This window comes from Phascolarctos cinereus, unplaced genomic scaffold (assembly GCF_003287225.1).
Source record: "Phascolarctos cinereus isolate Bilbo 61053 unplaced genomic scaffold, phaCin_HiC Scaffold_4;HRSCAF=312, whole genome shotgun sequence".
NCBI lineage: Eukaryota > Metazoa > Chordata > Mammalia > Diprotodontia > Phascolarctidae > Phascolarctos > Phascolarctos cinereus.
The window spans coordinates 494,382,028-494,400,341 of record NW_027555847.1 but is presented as its reverse complement, the minus strand read 5'-3'; positions in this window follow the sequence as shown (position 1 = coordinate 494,400,341).

Genomic DNA, 18,314 nt, shown 5'->3' with positions numbered 1-18,314 from the left:
ATATGGTTAATATGAATACATAAGTAGAGCCTATATCAGACTGCATGCTGTCTTGGGGGCAGGGAGGGGAGTGGCAGGGAGGGAAAATTTAAAACTCAAAATCTTATGGAAGTGAATGTTGAAAACTATAAATAACTAATTATCAAAAAGAAGGAAAAAAAGAGGTGGTTTAAGAATTTTTGGACTACCTGAAAGGCATGATAAAAAAAAAAAAGGAGCCTGGAAAGCATCTTTCAATAAATTATCAATGAAAACTGCCTTTATATTCTAGAACCAGAGGGTAAAATAGAAATTGAAAGATCCACTTTTCACAATCTGAAAGAGATCCCAAAATGAAAACTCCCTGGAATATTATAGCCAAATTTCAGACCTCCCAGGTTAAGGAGAAAATACTGCAAGTGGCCAAAAAGAAGCAATTCAAGCATTGTGGTGCCACAGTCAGGATAACACAAGAATTAGCAGCTTATACGTTAAAGGATCGGTGAGTTTGCAATATGATATTGTGGAGGGCAAAAAAACTAGGATTACAACCAAGAATCTTGTACCCCACAAAACTAAGTCTAATATTTCAGGGGATATATATGTATATATAGAGAGAACATGGGTATGAGTTAAGTATGATGAATGATTATCTTAAAAAAAAAAGCGGGGGTTAGAGAATGCATTGGGAGAAAGGGAAAGGGAGATGTAGAATGGGGTTAATTATCTGACATAAAAGAGGACCGGAAGAGATTTTACAGTGGAGAAGAAGATGGAGAAAGTGGGGGTGGAGGTAGGGTGGGGAGGGAACACCTGAACCTTACTCTCATCAGAATTGCCTTAAAGAGAGAATAACATACAAACTCGGTTGTGTAAATCTATCTTACCATATAGGAAATTAGGAGAGGAAAGGAATAAGAGAAGGGTGGAAGCTGGTAGAAGTCAGAAGCAAAACACTTTGAGAATGAGCAGGATGAAAGGAGAGAGAAGTAGGATAAACAGGGGGAAATAGTATGTAGGGAAATCCATAGTGAGTAATCATTACTATAAAAAAAAATAAAACAAGTTTCTCTGATAAAGACCTCATTTCTCAAATATGTAGAAAACTGAGTCAAATTTATAGAAGTAAGAACCAATTTTCAATTGATAAATGGTCAAGTTTTGCAAACAACTAGTTTTCAGACAAAATAATCAAATCTATCTACAGGCATTTGAAAAAATAAAGCTCCAAATCTCTATGGATTAGAGAAATACAATTTAAAACAACTCTGAGCTTCCACCACATATCTATCAGATTGGCTATTATGACAACAATGGAAAATGACAAATGTTGGGTGGGGCATGTGGTAAAATTGGAACATTAATGCATTGTTGGTGAAGTTGTATACTAATTCAACCATTCTGGACAGCAATTTTGAATTACGACCAAAGGGCTATAAAACTGTATATACTCTTTGACCAAGTAATAACATTACTGGAGGAAGGGAGGAGCATCTCCTGTTGTCTTGATCTATGTCTTGCCACTGGAACCAAATGGCTCTGGAGGAAAGAATAAGACTGGTGACTTTGCACAACCCTGCCTCACTTAAAACCAATTCTCTTCCAAGTCAAGATATCACCTTCCTGATGTCATTGGTCCCCTTTGAGAACAAAGGACAAGCAACAATCTGTGATTAATAGTAGCTGTCCCACTGGGAAACTAACTAGGCAGTTCCACTTAGACAGTGCTGCTCCTTCCTTCTTTCTTTTCACCCTTCCTTCCATCCTTCCTCCCTTCCTCCTTCCACTTGACTTGACTATGCCTTAACCCAAATCTCTCTGGCTCTCACTAACTGGCCAATAATAAATCCCAGGCCAGCCTCTGTCAGTCATTTTTTGAGGTTTTGATGACTCAGAGTGAGTGGAAATTGCAATTGTGTCTTTTCTGGCCAGAAACCCTGGGGGTCTTCCCCTCCCAGATTGATTTGTTTTGAGTAGGTGAAAGAGGCCATTTTTTTTGCCTGATTTCTTACCTAGCTTAATCACTGAATGGGTTTTGACAAACTGAGACCTGGAAAAGACCTTAACATAAAAAGGCCAAGGTCTCCCACTACATCGGGGGCTATCTCTAGTCATTCTGATATATATCTTGCCACTGGACCCAGATGGCTCTAGAGGAGAGACTGAGAGTGGTACATTTGTACAGCCCTGCCTCACTTAAATCCACTTTATTTGCAAGTCAAGACATCACCTTCATGATGTCATTGCTCCTCTTCAAGAACGAAGAACAAATAACAGCAACTACTGTTAGGTCTGTATCCTAACGAGATTTTTTTTAAAAAATGTAAAAAGTATTTGTAGCAACTTTTTTAGTGGTGTCAAAGAATTGGAAATTGAGAAGATATCTCACTAATTGGGGAAAGGCTGAACAAGTTGTTGAGTATGATTTGGATGGAATATTATTGTGATATAAAAAATGACAAGCAGGAAGCACTCAGAAAAATCTGAAAAGACTTGCATCAACTAAAACAGTGACACGAGAAGAACCAGGAGAATATTGCACATAGTAACAGCAACACTGTATGATGATCTACTGTGAATAACAGCTATTCTCAGCAATACAATGACCAAAGACTGAAGGACTTATGATGAAAGTGCTGTCCATCTCCAGAGAAAGAACTGGTGGAGCCTGAAGACAGATCAAAGATACTTTTTAAAAAAATTTTTTCTTTATTTTTTTTGTATGTGTTTTCTTTCACAGCATGACTCACATGGAAATATGTTTTGAATGTATAACTTATGTCAAATTGCTTGCCTTCTTAATGAGGCAGGGAGAGGAGGGAGGGAGGGTGGGAGAGAATTTGAAATGCAAATTTTGAAAAAAAGAATGTTAAAATTGTTTTTACATGTAATTGGGGAAAAACAAAATGTTAAGCTTTAAATAAAAAGGAATCCCTAATAGCAATAGTCTTATCATAAATAGCTTCTGTTATTTTGGTATCCTAGAACTAAAGGCAGCACAGTAAAATCTAAAAGCAATTCATATATGATAAATGCAATTAAATACTCATTTATACAGTAAGTAGTAAATATTAAAAAGATGATATTGATTGAAACATATTTAGATAAATCACAGCTAATTGATCTAGAAAGGGATTATTAAGTGAAAGCAGGGTTAATTCTACCCTTTTGAGACTTGTGACATCAGAGATAACTAGACTTTCCAGTTCCCTCCTCTCAACAGTCCTCAATATTATCAATTGGAGTGTGGTGAAGTGCACAAAGTGGACTTTCTCATCTATGCTATTTTGTTTTTTTTTCCCTCCTTTCATTTTTATTTATTTATTTGTTTATTTATTTATTTTTGGTATATAAATTTATTTATTTTTACCAAAAGATTTTGAATTCCATATTTTCACCCCATCTTGCCCCTCCTCCCACCCCAAGATGCCATGAATTCTGAATACCCCTTCCCCTAGTCTGCCCTCCCTTCTATCTCTCCCCTCCCTTCTTTTATCCCCTTCCCCTTCTATTTTCCTGTAGGGCAGGATAGATTTCTGTACCTCATTTCCTGTATTTGTTTCCCAGTTGCATGTGGAAACATTTTTTTAAACTATGTGTTTTTAAAACTTTGGGTTCCAAATTTTCTCCCTTCCTCCCACCCCACCCACCCTCATTGAAAAGGCAAGCAAGTCAATAGAGGTTGTACATGTGCAGTTATGCAAAATACTTCCACAGTAGACACACTGTGAAAAACTAACTCTATTTCCCTTAATCCTATCCTGCCCCCCTCATTTATTATATTCTTTCTTTTGACCCTGTCCCTCCACAGAAGTACTTCCTTCTGATTACCCCTTTTGCAATCTGCCCTCTCTATCATCCCCCTGCTCTCTTGTCCCCTTCCTCCTCTATTTTCCTGTAGTGTAAGACAGATTGAGTGTGTATGTTATTCCCTCCTTAAGCCAAATCCTATAAGAATAAGATTCCTTCATTTCCTCTCACCTTCCCCTGTTTCCCTCCACTGTAAGAACCTTTTCTTGTCTGTTTTGTGCAAGATAATGTACCCCATTCTACCTCTCCCTTTCTCCTTCTCCTAGTATAATCCTCTCTCACCCCTTAATTTTATTCTCCAGATATCACCCCTTCATCTTCAACTCACCCTGTGCCCTCTATCTATCTGTCTATCTATCTATCTATCTATCTATCTATCTATCTATCTATCTATCTATCTATGTATCTACATACATACATACATATAATTTTTCCCCTCCCACTACCCTAATACTGACAAAGGTCTCATGAGTTATAAATATCATCTTTCCATGCAGGAATGTAAACAGTTCAGCCTTACTAAGTCTCTTATGATTTCTCTTTCCTGTTTACCTCTTCATGTTCCACTTGAGTCTTGTACTTGAAAGTCAAATTTTCTATTCAGCTCTGGTCTTTTCATCAAGAATGCTTGAAAGTCCTCTATTTCACTGAATGACCATTTTTTCCCCTGAAGGATTATACTCAGTTTTGCTGGGTAGGTGATTCTTGGTTGTAATCCTATCTCCTTTGCCCTCTGGAATATTATATTCCATGCCCTCCTCCCTTAATGTAGAAGCTGCTAAATCTTGTGTTATCCTGATTGTGTTTCCACCATACTTGAATTGTTTCTTTCTGGCTGCTTGCAATATTTTCTCCTTGACCTGGGAACTCTGGAATTTGGCTACAATATTCCTAGGAGTTTTCCTTTGGGGATCTCTTTCAGGGGAGATCTGGATTCTTTCAATTTCTATTTTGCCCTCTGGTTCTAAAATATCAGGGCAGTTTTCCTTGATAATTTCTTGAAAGATGATGTCTAGGCTCTTTTTTTGATCATGGCTTTCAGATAGTCCAATAATTTTTAAATTCTCTCTCCTGGATCTATTTTCCAGGTCAGTTGTTTTTCCAATGAGATATTTCACATTGTTTTCTAATTTTTCATTCTTTTGGATTTGTTCTACTGTGTCTTGATTTCTCATAAAGTCACTATCTTCCAATTGCTCTATTCTAATTTTTAAGGAAGTATTTTCTTCAGTAATCTTTTGGACTTCCTTTTCCACTTGGCCAATTTTAGGGCATTCTCTCTCATTGGCTTTTTGGACCTCTTTTGCCATTTGGGTTAGGCTATTTTTTAAGGTGTTATTTTCTTCAGTATTTTTTTGGGTCTCCTTTAGCAAGCTGTTGACTTGTTTTTCATGATTTTCTTGCATCACTTTCATTTCTCTTCCCAGTTTTTCCTCTACTTCTCTTACTTGCTTCTCAAAATCCCTTTTGAGCTCTTCCAAGGCCTGGGACTGATTCATATTTTTCTTGGAGGCTTTGGATGTGGGAGCTTTGACCTTGTTGTCTTCTTCTGGTTGTATTTTGATCTTCTTTGTCACCAAAGTAAGATATATAGTCTGACTTTTTGCAGGTTTGCTCATGATCCCAGCCAATTACTTGAGTTTTAAACTCTTTGTCAAGTTGAAAGTCTGCTTCCAATGTGGAGAGTGTACTGTCCCAAGCTTCGGGGGGTTGTATAGCTGTTTTCAGAGATACTTCCAGGGACCTGTAAATTTTCAGTTCTTCCAAGGTTTTATGATAAGGTGCGAGGTATTTACTCTTTTCCTGGCCTGAGCTCTGGTCTTTGAGTGACCAGCACAAGCAGTCTTTTCCCTCTTGGAACTGTGAGGAGGGTTTCCTCTCTCTGCCTCCACTACAAGCTCCACCACACCACCACTCCTCCTCACCCCAAGACTGCCACCCAGAACTGTGACCCAGATCCAAGCATGGGCAAAGCAAGAGATTCCTGTCTTAGCACTGGGAAAAAGATTCCTGCAATCCCCCTCTGATCAGCCACTTGATTCCCCCTCAGTCTGTGGTCCGGAAGCTCAGGACACAGCCACTGCCTGGGCACCTGCACTCTACGTTCTGGAGCTGGCTCTGACCTAGCTCTTCTCTCACCACAAAAACAGACTTTTCCCACTGACCTTCTAAGTTGTCTTTGGCGTTGGTGGATTGAGGAGTCTGGACACTGCCACAGCTGCCCGTGATTCAGTGTTCTAAGGCCTGCTCCAGGTGCACTGCTGCCTGCGGGCCCAGGCCGGCTGTGCTCCGCTCCCAGCAAGGCATGATAAGCCTTCCCAATGAACCATCCAGGCTGTCTTGGGCTGGAAATTTGTTTTACCCTGTCTTTTTGTGGTTTCTGCTGCTTTAGAATTTGTTTAGAGCCATTTTTTATGGGTATCTGGAGGGGTTTGGGGGAAAGCTCAAGCAAGCCACTGCTTTCATGCCGCCATCTTGGCTCTGCCTTCCTCATCTATGCTACTTTCTAAAAGTGCTTGAATTGGATTATCTATCATAATCTCTCAGTTCTATCTGTGAATCCCTGGGGTACCGTTACTATCCTCATTTTATTTTATTTTATTTTATTTTACTATCCTCATTTTAAAAAAAAGGAGGAAACTGAGGCAAACATGTTTAGTGACTTGCCCAGATTCATAGGGCTTGTAAGTGTCTAAATACAGATTAGAACTCACATCTTCCTGACTCTAGGTCCAGTGCACTTCCCACTGTGTCACATGATGTCTTTAAAAGCCGACAGTTGTTTATGATAAGATCATCTATTGTATTGGATAGATAATTTTTCTGCTTCTGTAGCAGATGTAAGACACACTTGGAAAATTGACTGTTTTCACACATATGCTAAGACATAGATACACACATAGCCTTGTTCTCAATGTTTGTAGAAAGAATAGACAGATAAAGCATGTTAGTATATAGCTGCAACTTCTTGAGTTCACTTGTAGGTATAAATATTTGTGATTGTGTAGAAACATCTCCTTACCTTTGAATCCCCTGAGGAAAAAACTAACTGGTCTGGGAAGTAAAGAAGGTTGTAACTGACAGATTAATTTTCCCCACAATTTTTGTTGTGTTTGGTTTTTTTGTCCCTTAATCTTTTCTAGTTTCAAAAGATGAGAGGTTCCTGTTTTTATAACACAAGCATGTTGGCAGCCTTCTAGACTGTGAAGGTTGATTCTTTGAACTGGGAACAAATGGGATCTTAAGGAGAATGTCGTTATAGGGGATCTGGTCCCATCAATATCTCTTTCACGCTTGGTAACTTACAATGATTCGTAATATCTTTACTTCATTGCAGGTTACCAGACTCTCACAAGATGCTAAAGAATACTTTTTTACTTTATTGAAACGGTGATAGGTTACATCACTCCATCCCTAAGGGGATAGTAGAAAATATATTGAACATATACAAATAAAGTGGCCTTTTTATTAATGGTGATGAGAGGGAAAAGTTAACATGCTCTGGTATCCTTCATTTGGGATATTTGAAAGAGGAAAGTCCTTATTTTACTGTCTGCTTTTTGTGCAATATGTTTGCTTATGAATTTGTAGAAGATGAATACATTGGAAATTATCATAGCAACTATATAAATCCCAAAGCTTAAATTTGACAGCAGTTGTGTATGTATTAGTTCAGGGTATAGTGCTGAATTTCCACAAACATACTGACTTATGATGACCAAAATGAGAAATGAATAACCAGAAAAGGATTCTGGATAGCAATAAGTTGAAGTCGGCAGATGGTACATGGATATAGCATTGGTGCTAGAAAATAGAAGAACAGACAGCAGTGCTTACTATGATGACAGATTGACTGACTGCAAAAAGCTTGAATGCTCTTGTGGTATTTTCCCTAGTGTTTGAATGAGACGTAAAAGTTCATATTAAGCTTCATACCCATCAGAGAGATTGTAAGCCAAATTCTACTTGGTGTTTGCTTAGTGTGTTTGCAGAGTAGTTCAGTGGATTCCATATACTGAATCAGTAGCCCATAAAATGAACTCTTTTCTGATTATAAAAGAAATACATTTACTAATGATTTTTTTAAAGCTATGAGTATCTTTTGAAATAGAATTCTGCAGCAGGAAAGCAGGATGAATATTAAAGCACTTAACTTCCAGTGATAGACTGTCCAAGGGAATAGGTGAAGTTTAATTAGTTTCTAAGGAAATACAGTCACTGAGGTGTTTTAGCCAGTACCATCTTTCACTGCTGCCTTATTTCAAAAGGTTTCATTAAATCATCAAAACAAGAACTATCTCTATACCTATAATTATATGTCAGCTTTCCCAAAGAAAATTATAGACAAGTCAGAGGTGAAGAATTAAGAAATGCAGACTCCTCTGAGTAAACATAATACAACCTGAAGTAAAAATGATCAATGGCACAATAAAGGTTATTGGAAACCCAGCTGATAGTCATTCCAGAACAGGTGAACACTATTTTCATGATACATTGTTGGAGTTGGAAATAATTTTTCTTTCATGTATTTGCAAATGCTATTTGTCAATAGCTTTCAAGCAGGCTTCAGAGTAACAAGAATTTTAAGAATCTGAAGATCACAGCCTAAATCTTTGGCTTTGATCCTCACCAACTGGGCAACTTCAGCTAATCTATTTAACCTCTATGATCTTCATGTTTTTCATCTGTAAAATGTTGAGGAGATTGCACTAGGTAACTTATAAGATTTCTTCTAGCTCTAAATTTGTAATCCTGTGATTTCTCTTAGTTATCACTTGAGAAATTATGCCTCTCTGCATCACTTTTTGCTTTAAAAAAAGGTTCTTCTTGACCTGTTCAGAATTCAAAAAAAAAAAAAAAAGAACCAGATAAATATGCAGAGTTTGTGAGCAAATTCTGGACAAACATAAACATTTATGCACCAATATATACTAAATAGACTATGAGTTTGACCATAGTAAGGCCTTAAATTGTCTCCAGTTTTCACTCCCTGAAGCAGTCATGCCTGAAGAGAACATTGAATATTTAATGAATTTCAATCTATATTCTTATAAAGCTAAAATGATTTTTTAATATTTTCTATAAAATCTATATCATTAGAAACTGCTCCATCTTTAAGGGACAGTTATCTTAAAATCAATGTCAATTCAAGAAAGATGTTGTTCAGTCATATCACATTTTTTTGGACTCCATTTGGAGTTTCCTTGGCAAAATTACTTCTCTAGCTTATTTTATTGATGAGGAACTGAGGCAAACAAGATTAAGTAATCTGCCCAAGTTCACACAGTTGGTACATGTTTCAGGTCAGATTTGAACTTAGGAAGATTAGTTTTCCTGACTTCAGACCAATCCAGTCCACATCTAGTTGTCCCAATTCCAATTCCAACTTTGTCACTTCAATGAGAGATGTCAACTATAAATATGTGTGTGTACGTATAAACAAAGAAATATGTATACATATTTATGTATGTATGTGTATAAATATATATAAGTTTACTAAATATCAAATAGGTCGCAAGTGAAGTTTAATCTAGATGAAACCTTGGAGTCAAAGACTAACAACATCTTATAAAGTGAAAATAAAAACTGCAATCAATCAATTATGCCAAACAATAGATTAAAAAAATGTAAATTAACTATAGTTTAGGATAACCTGTGAAGCTGTTTTTTGAGATATCTAAAGATGATCTCATTCTGCTCCTCCCCTACTCTATAGGAAATTTAGATAGAAAATACATAGTGTAGATGCACACCTTAGAATGTTTTTAGACCCAAAGATCTCATATTTGTCACAAATCCTTGAAATTGCCTTCCAATGACAATTGTAGCTATTGACTGAACTATGGAAAGTGTCCTGGAAGAAATGATGATAGTTTTGGAGAACTGACAAACACTATGGACTGAAGATGACTAAGAGTATGTAAATTTATGTTGAGTAGAGTTAATATAGAGCATGTTCATACCTTTATACTAGGTGTGTGTGTGTGTATATATATATATATATATATATATATATATATATAATATATACATACATATATATATACATATATATATATATTTAAAGTGTCACCATGTTCTACTGCTGAATTAATCCTTAGAAAAGGAATAAAATATTAGATTGTGATTTATAAAAAAAAAAAGAACCTAAAAAGACCTAAAGAACTCACAGACAGCAGCTATCTCATCAATGCTGTATCAAAGTCTACATGGCACTAGTGAAAATTGGATATCCTCCAGGGCCATTCAAACACCATTCTTACAAAATAATAATATCATGGAATTACCAACAATAGATAAACAATTTATGGAATAAGTTTCTCCACCAACAAGAACATATTGGATCTTGCCTAGCTCTAATGGAAATGATTCAATTCAACCATGCTTTTATTATAAACATCAGGTTGGGCATGAAAAAGGGGGATAGACTGCATGCTTACCAAAACATTCACCACTTTGATTGAGAATATCCAGGACAAAGTCCAAATTGAAGGGGTTTGGAAGGATTAGTGAGATCATCCAGATGATACTGTTTGGGGATGACATTGTGTTGGTTGCCTGAAGCCCTGAAACATTGAAGAACTTCCTAGAAAAGATCTATGTACACACAAAATCATTTTAACCTGATTATCTAAATAAATCATTCATAATAGAGGAAAATTGCTTATAGCCCAGATTATAACATTTTCCTGTTTGGAAAGCTTTTAGAACATGTCCTTCAATATGTTTAGCTGAGAAAGATAATAGCTAGGGCAATGAGGCAGGCTGAGAGCTGAGTTGAAGAGTTGGCTCAACTGATTTGGGAAAATGGCAGAGCTCCTTTCATGATGACAAGCTTCTTAAGAAAGCAAAGAACTACATTTTTTATATTAACATTCTAATGCTACAACTAAGTGTGAACAGGCCATGAATACAATTTTCTTTTCTTTTTTTATTAATTTATTTTGATTTTTTCACAATCACTTCCATAAGCTTTAGAGTTTTAAATTTTTTGACCCCTACTTTCCCCCTTCCCCCCCCAAGATGGCATGCAAGCTGAAATAGATTATATATACACATTCCTATTAAACATATTGTCACATTAGTGATGTTGTAAGGAAGAATTAGAACAGATAGGAGGAACCACCAGAAAGAGAAAACAAAATAAAACAGATGGAAAAAAAATAGCAAATAGTATGTTTCTATTTGCATCCTTTCCCAATTTTCTATTTTCCTTCTAATCTTGATGGCATTGGCTTTGTGCAAAAACTTTTCAATTCAATGTAATCAAAATTATCCATTTTGCAATTCATAATGTTCTCTATCTCCTGCTTGGTCAGGAATTCTTCTGTTCTCCATAAATCTGACAGGTAAAATATTCCCTGCTCTCCTAGTTTGCTTATAGTATCAGCCTTTATATCTAAATAATGAACACGTTTTGACTTTATTTTGGTATATGGTGTGAGATTTTGGTCTATGCCTAGCTTCTGTCATAGTCTTTTCCAATTTTACCAGCAGTTTTTGTCAAATACTAAGTTCTTATCCCAGAAGCTGGAGTCTTTGGGTTAATCAAATAGGAGATTACCATAGTCATTGACTACTGTGTCTTGCATTCCTAACCTATCCCACTGATCACCACTCTATTTCTTAGTTTGTACCAAGTAGTTTTGGTGCTTGCTGCTTTATAACACAATTTAAGATCTGGTAGGTCTTGGCCACCTACCCCTGCATTTCTTTTCCTTAGTTCCCTTGATATTCTAGATGTTTTGTTCTTCCAAATGAATAGTATTTTTATTTTTTCTAACTCTATACAAATAATTTTTGGTAGTTTGATTGGTACAGAACTGAATAAGTAAATTAGCTTAGGTAGAATTGTCATTGTTATTATATTAGCTTGGCGTGCCCAAGAGCAAATGATGTTTATCCACTTACTTTGATCTGACTTTATTTGTCTGAAAAGTTTTGTAATTGTGTTCATATACCTCCTGGATTTGTTTCAGCAGGTAGATGCCTAAATATTTTATAACGTCTTCAGTAACTTTAATTGGAATTTCTCTATCTCTTGCTGTTGTGCTTTGTTATTAATATATAGAAATATTGATGATTTATGTGGGTTTATTTTATAGCCTGCAACTTTGCTAAAGTTGTTTATTATTTCAAGTAGTTTTTTAACTTGATTCTCTAGGATTCTCTAAGTATACCATCATATCATCTGCAGAGTGATAGCTTTGTTTCTTTCTGCCTGATTCTAATTTCTTCAGTTTCTTTTTCTTCTCCTATTGCTAAAGTTAATGTTTCCAGTACCATATTGAACAACAGTGGTAATAATGGACATCCTTGGTTCACCCTAGATCTTATTGGAAATGCTTCTAAGCTTATCCCCATTACATATAATGCTTGATGAAGGTTTTAGGTAGATGTTATTTATTATTTTAAGCTAGACTCCATTTATTCCTATGCTTTCTAGTGTTTTAATAGGAATGGGTGTGGTATTTTGTCAAAAGCTTCTTCTGCATCTATTGAGATGATCATTTGGTTTCTGTTGGTTTTGGTGTTCATATGCTCGATTATGCTAATAGTTTTCCTAATATTGAACCAGCCCTGTATTCCTGGTATAAAATCTACCTGGTCATAGTATATTATTCTTGTGATAAGATGCTGTAATCTATTTGCTAATATTTTATTCAAAATTTTTGCATCTATATTATTGGGGAAATTGGTCTATAATTTTCTTTCTCTTTTTTTTTAGGGGGGCAAGGGGCTACACAATGTCTTTCTCTTTAGTTATCAGCACCACATTTGTATCATAAAAAGAAATTGGTAAAACTCCTTCTTCACCTATTTTCCCAATTACTCTATATAGTATAGGAATTAATTATTTAAATGTTTGATAGAATTCACTTGCAAATTCATCTGGCCCTGGAAATTTTTTCATAGGGAGTTCATCAATGGGTTGTTCAATTTCTTTTTCTGAGATGGAGTTATTTAATTATTTTACTAATTCTTCTGTTTATCTAGGCAATTTATATTTTTTGTAAATATTCATCCATTTCACTAAGATTTCAAATTTATTGGCATACAGTTGGGCAAAATATTTCCTAATTATTGTTTTAATTTCCTCTTCCTTGGTGGTGGATTCACCCTTTTCATTTTTGATACAAAATTTGATTTTCTTCTTTCTTTTTTTAAAAGTAAATAAACCGAAAGTTTGTCTATTTTATTGTTTTTTTTTTTTGGTAAAACCAGCTCTTAGTTTTATTTCTTAGTTCAATAGTTTTCTTAATTTCACTTCTATTATTCATTTCTTTGGTTTTCAGTATTTCTAATTTGTTGTTTAATTGTGGATTTTTAATTTCTTTTTTTTCCTAGTTTTTTTAGTTTCATGCCCAATTCATTGATCTCTTCTTTCTCTATTATATTCGTGTAAGCATTTAGAGACATAAAACTTCCCCTAAGAACTGCTTTTGCTGCATCCCAAACTTTTTCATACATTGTCTCAGTATTGTCATTCTTGATTGTTTCTGATTTCTTATTTGAACCAATCATTTTTTAGGAGTAGGTTATTCAGTTTCAAATTATTTTTAGTCTTTCTTTCCATGGCCCTTTATTTCATATAATTTTTGTTGCAACATGATCTGAAAAGGATGTTTGTAATATGTCTGCCTTTCTGCATTGCATTGTGAGGTTTTTTTGTGCATGGTGAATTGTGGTGTGGGTACCATGTAGCACCAAGAAAAAAAGTATATTCCTTTCTATCCTCTTTAATTTTCTACAGAGGGCTACCATGCCTAATTTTTCTAATGTTCTGTTCACCTCCTTACCTTCTTTCTTGTTTATTTTGTAGTTAGATTTATCTAGTTCAGAGAAGGGGAGGTTGAGGTACCCCACTAGCACAGTTTTACTGTTTATTTCTTCCTGAAACTCCCTGAACTTCTCCTCTAAGAATTTGGATACTATCCCATTTGGTGCTTATATTTTTAGTAATCATGTTATGGTGCCTGTTAGCAGGATGTACTTTCCTTCCTTATCTCTTTTGATAAGATCTATTTTTGCTTTTGCTTTGTCTGACATCAGCATAGCTACCCTTGATTTTTTTCTTTTTTTACTTCAGCTGAAGCATAATCTACTCCAGTCTTTTATCTTTACCCTGTGTCTGTTGCTCTGTTTCAAATGTGTTTCCTGTAAACAACATATTGTAGGATTATGGTTTTCAATCCATTCTGCTATCTGCTTCCAATTTATGGGAGAGTTCATCCTATTCACATTACTATCTGTGTCTTTCTCTATCCTTCCCCCCATTTATGCTTTTCTTTTTCCTTTCTCCCTTTCCCTCCTCATTAGTGTTTTGATTTGAACCATCACCTCCCTCAGTCCTGACTCTCTTCTATCCACCCTCCTTTTTCTTTCCCCTTTTCTCTTCTGATGCCTATAGGTCAAATTAGATTTCTGTACCTCACTGAACATGTTATTCCCTCCTTGAGCCAAATCTGATGAGAGTAAGATTCCAATACTGCTCATCTCCCCCCCTTCTTTCCCTCAATTATGGTACATTTTTGTGCCTTTTCCTGTAATGTAATTTAACCTTGTCTGCCTCTTCCTTTCCTTTTCTCTCAGTACATTTTCTTAGATCAGATTAATCCACTTACTTGAATCCATTTAACTCCCTTGATTCATTTTTTATCATTACATCAAAGTCAACTTATATCCACCCCCTCTATGTATACTCCTTCAAAATGGTGTAATAAAAATACAGTTCTTAAGAGTTACAAGTGTTGTCTTCCCTTGTGGGGATGTAAACAGTGTACCCTTATTAATAACATGTTGGGGTTTTTTTGTTTTCTGTCCCATTTACCTTTTTATGTCTCTCATGAGTCTCATATTTGAAGATCAAATGTTCTATTGAGTTCTGGTCTTTTTATAGGAAGGTTTGGAAGTCCCCTATTTTGTTGAATGTCCACCTCTTCCCCTGAAAGATTATGCTCATTTTTTTTTTCTGGGCAGTTGATCATTGGTTGTAATGCAAGCTTCTTTGCCTTGAGGAATCTCATATTCCATGCCATATGATCTTTTAATGTAGAAGCTGCAAGGTCCTATGTAATCCCGATTGTGGTTCCATGATATTTAAATTGTTTCTTTCTGGCTGCTTGCAGTATTTCCTCTTTTACCTGGTAATTTTGGAATTTGGCTGTTATATTCCTTGATGTTTTCAATTTGAGATCTTTCAGGAGGTGATCCGTGGATTCTTTCTATGGCTATTTTACTCTTGGGTTCTAGGACTTCAGGATAGTTTTCCTTGATGATTTCCTAAAAGATGATGTCCAGGCTTTTTTTTTATCATGATTTTCAGGTAGACCAATATTTTTCAAATTATTTCTCCCGGATCTATTTTCCAGGTCAGTTGTTTCACCAATGAGGTATTTTGTGTTTTCATCTGTTTTTTCATACTTTTCTTTCCGTTTGACTGATTCTTGCTCTGTCATAAAGTCATTAGCTTCCATTTAGCCAGGTCTAATATTTAACACATTGTTTTATTCTAATTAGATTTTTTAACCTCCTTTTCACTTAGCCCACTTGATTTTTTAAGGAATTCTTCATTTCAGTGAGTTTTTGTATCTCCTTTTCTGTTTGGCCAATTCTGCTTTTTAAGGAGTTGTTTGCTTCAGTTAATTTTTGTCCTTCCTTTTCCAAGATATTGACTCTCTCTTGCATACCTCTCATTTCTTTTCCCAATTTTTCTTCTACCTCTCTTATTTTGCTTTTAAAGTCCTTCTTGAGCTCTTCAATGAAGGCTTTTTTGGGCTTCAGACCAGTTCATGTTCCCTTTTGCGATTGCAGATGTGAGTTTGTTGACAATGTACTCTTCAGAATTTCTGCCTTGATCTTCACTGTTCCCATTATAAGAACGTATATGTTTCTTTTTCTCATGATGTTTGCTTATTTCCTGGCCTTTAAAAATATTGAGCTCCCTTGCTAGGGAGTAGGGGGCACTGATCCAAGATTCTTGTGTTGGGAGACTTGGGCCTGGTTACTGGCTTTGTGTTCTGGGGCCTGCAATGCTGGCAGTTGGAGGCTGTAGGATTCTGGCAATTAACCTTGTGTTGGGCTGGAATCAGAAACGCTGGAACTCTAGGAGTAGGATTGGGTAATCTGGCCTTGGAGGTTGCCTGCTCACCCAGGCCTTTCCTTTTACTTTCTTTGGCTCCTTTCAAATGGATGATTCCCTGCTGGGTAAAGTTTCTTTCCCTGGGGTTTTCACCCTTGGAGGACATCCCAGAGTTTTGCTGTGGCTGCCATAGAAAGCCACAATATGTGGTGTTTTTCTGAGCTGGTTTCCACTGGTTACTCTTCCTATACTGAGGCACTTGGGGGTCCTGGTGTTGGTGTTTGCCTGCTCCACCACCTAGGGTTCAGGATCTCCTCCTGGCATGCTGAAGTGGAGCTTTCCATTAGCTTTCAGGGACATCTCTCTTTCTGTACTGCTCTCCTTCCCCAAAACAAGAGGGGCTTTCCTGTTAATTCCTCAAGCTTTCTGGACTACAAGACTGCTACACCCCATCTTTCTGTTGGTTCAGCTCCTCCAGGGTTTTTCCTGGGGAGACATTTTCTAGCTTTCAGATGTTAATAAGGACAGTGAGAGTGACTTCTTACTCCACCATCTTGGCTCCTAGAAGCAGAATTTTATAATTTTCTTTAAAGAATTAAAAATGAATATCACATAGAAGGCAGTAGAATGTTCTATACTGGGTATGAAATAATTGTAAGATATAATCAGTGAAGTGCCCCAAAGAACAGAATTAAAAGATGTCATTAAAGAATTATATACTGGTGGGCAGCTAGGTGGCACAGAGAATAGAGCACTGGCCATGGAGTCAGAAGGACCTGGGTTCAAATGCGGCCTCAGACACTTGATACTTACTAGCTGTGTGACCCTGGGCAAGTCACTTAACCCTGATTGCCTAACAAATTGCCTAATAAATTGCCTCACTCCAAGGCAAGGAGTTAGAAATAAAAGTTAAAAAGTGAGAATGCTTCTCTTGTATTTCTAATGTCAGGAGAAAGTAATAATGATCTCTAGCATTGTGTATGGAAGTCCTGAGACAAATTTGGGGGAGGTAAATAGATAATAGTTGCATAAGATATGCAGGCACAGATGAATTGAACTCTATTATTGGGAGAAATTTGCAAATCCCTGAGATCACAGATGTTTTTGAGTATTTCTATATCAATAGAGTTATATTAATAATAACATATGAATAGATGCATGCATAGAATACTATATATATGAGCATATCACACACGTATATACTATTCTTGAGTATATATTATGCAAGTATCTGTATGGGTATACATAGATGTGTGTATATATTAGTATGTGAATGGGTATATACATATATCACCATATGTATATGTATATGCATACATTATACATATATGCATGAATGTTTATGTGAACATACATGTATATTGCACATATGTTAGCATGCACACACGTGCAGGCATATGTGGGGATATACACAGTTATGCCTGCCACATGTGTGTGTGTACACACACACATGCATATACATGTATACATATATAGACACAGGCATATGTACATTTTTATATAATATTAACATATATGTGTGTATATATGTATATATACATCTTATATTAACATTAACATATATAATGTTAATAATATATATAACATATATACATCTTATAGTAACATTAACATATGTATATAACATCTGAAATGTATATACTTATGCATAGTAGAATCCTTTTTCTTGAAACTGGGAAGAAAGGGAGGATGTTAAGTCTCTTACTGTCTTATACGTACCTCAGCATATTATGAGTTTGCTATATATTATGTATTTATAGTATAATAATAGGTGATAAAGAATGTACTTTTGATTTCATTGTTATAGGGAACTCTCAGGTGAGGAAACACTCTTTTTTAATACAGGTTACTGCCATTTTTGAAAATCGTAATTCTTAGGGAATTGCCATTGAGAGGTTAGACGATTTGGCCAGGGTCACACAGCCACTATGTGTCAGAGGTTTAACTTGAACATGCAACTCCCAACCTTTGAGAACAGCTTCTACTCTACCAAGCTGACTCTCATAATACACACACATACATGTGTATATAGAATGTTTACCTGTATGTATATGTATAGGTATAAGGCTAAGGTAAGATAGTTTAACCAGTACAAATTCCCCCAGAGGTAATGTTTGGTGCTTTCAATCTCATACAGCTTGATGCTATACAGAGACTGATTGCATGCAATAATCTCTATCTCACTGTATCGTATAAATCAACTTCCTTTAAAGAGAGAAATATTTGTTGTCAACAGCAACATTTTCCATATTTTCCCTTTAATAGAAACACATAATGCACTGGCATTCATGGAACTAGCAGGACAAATTAATAGTCTTTCTACCCTCCTTTTTCTTTCACTTTCTGGTCTACTCTGCCAGTTGTTTTAGGGAAAAGATTCCTAAATTGGGAATTTATTCATCTAGGTTCAACTTTTGACTCAGCCTCTGAAAAGCTTCATAGT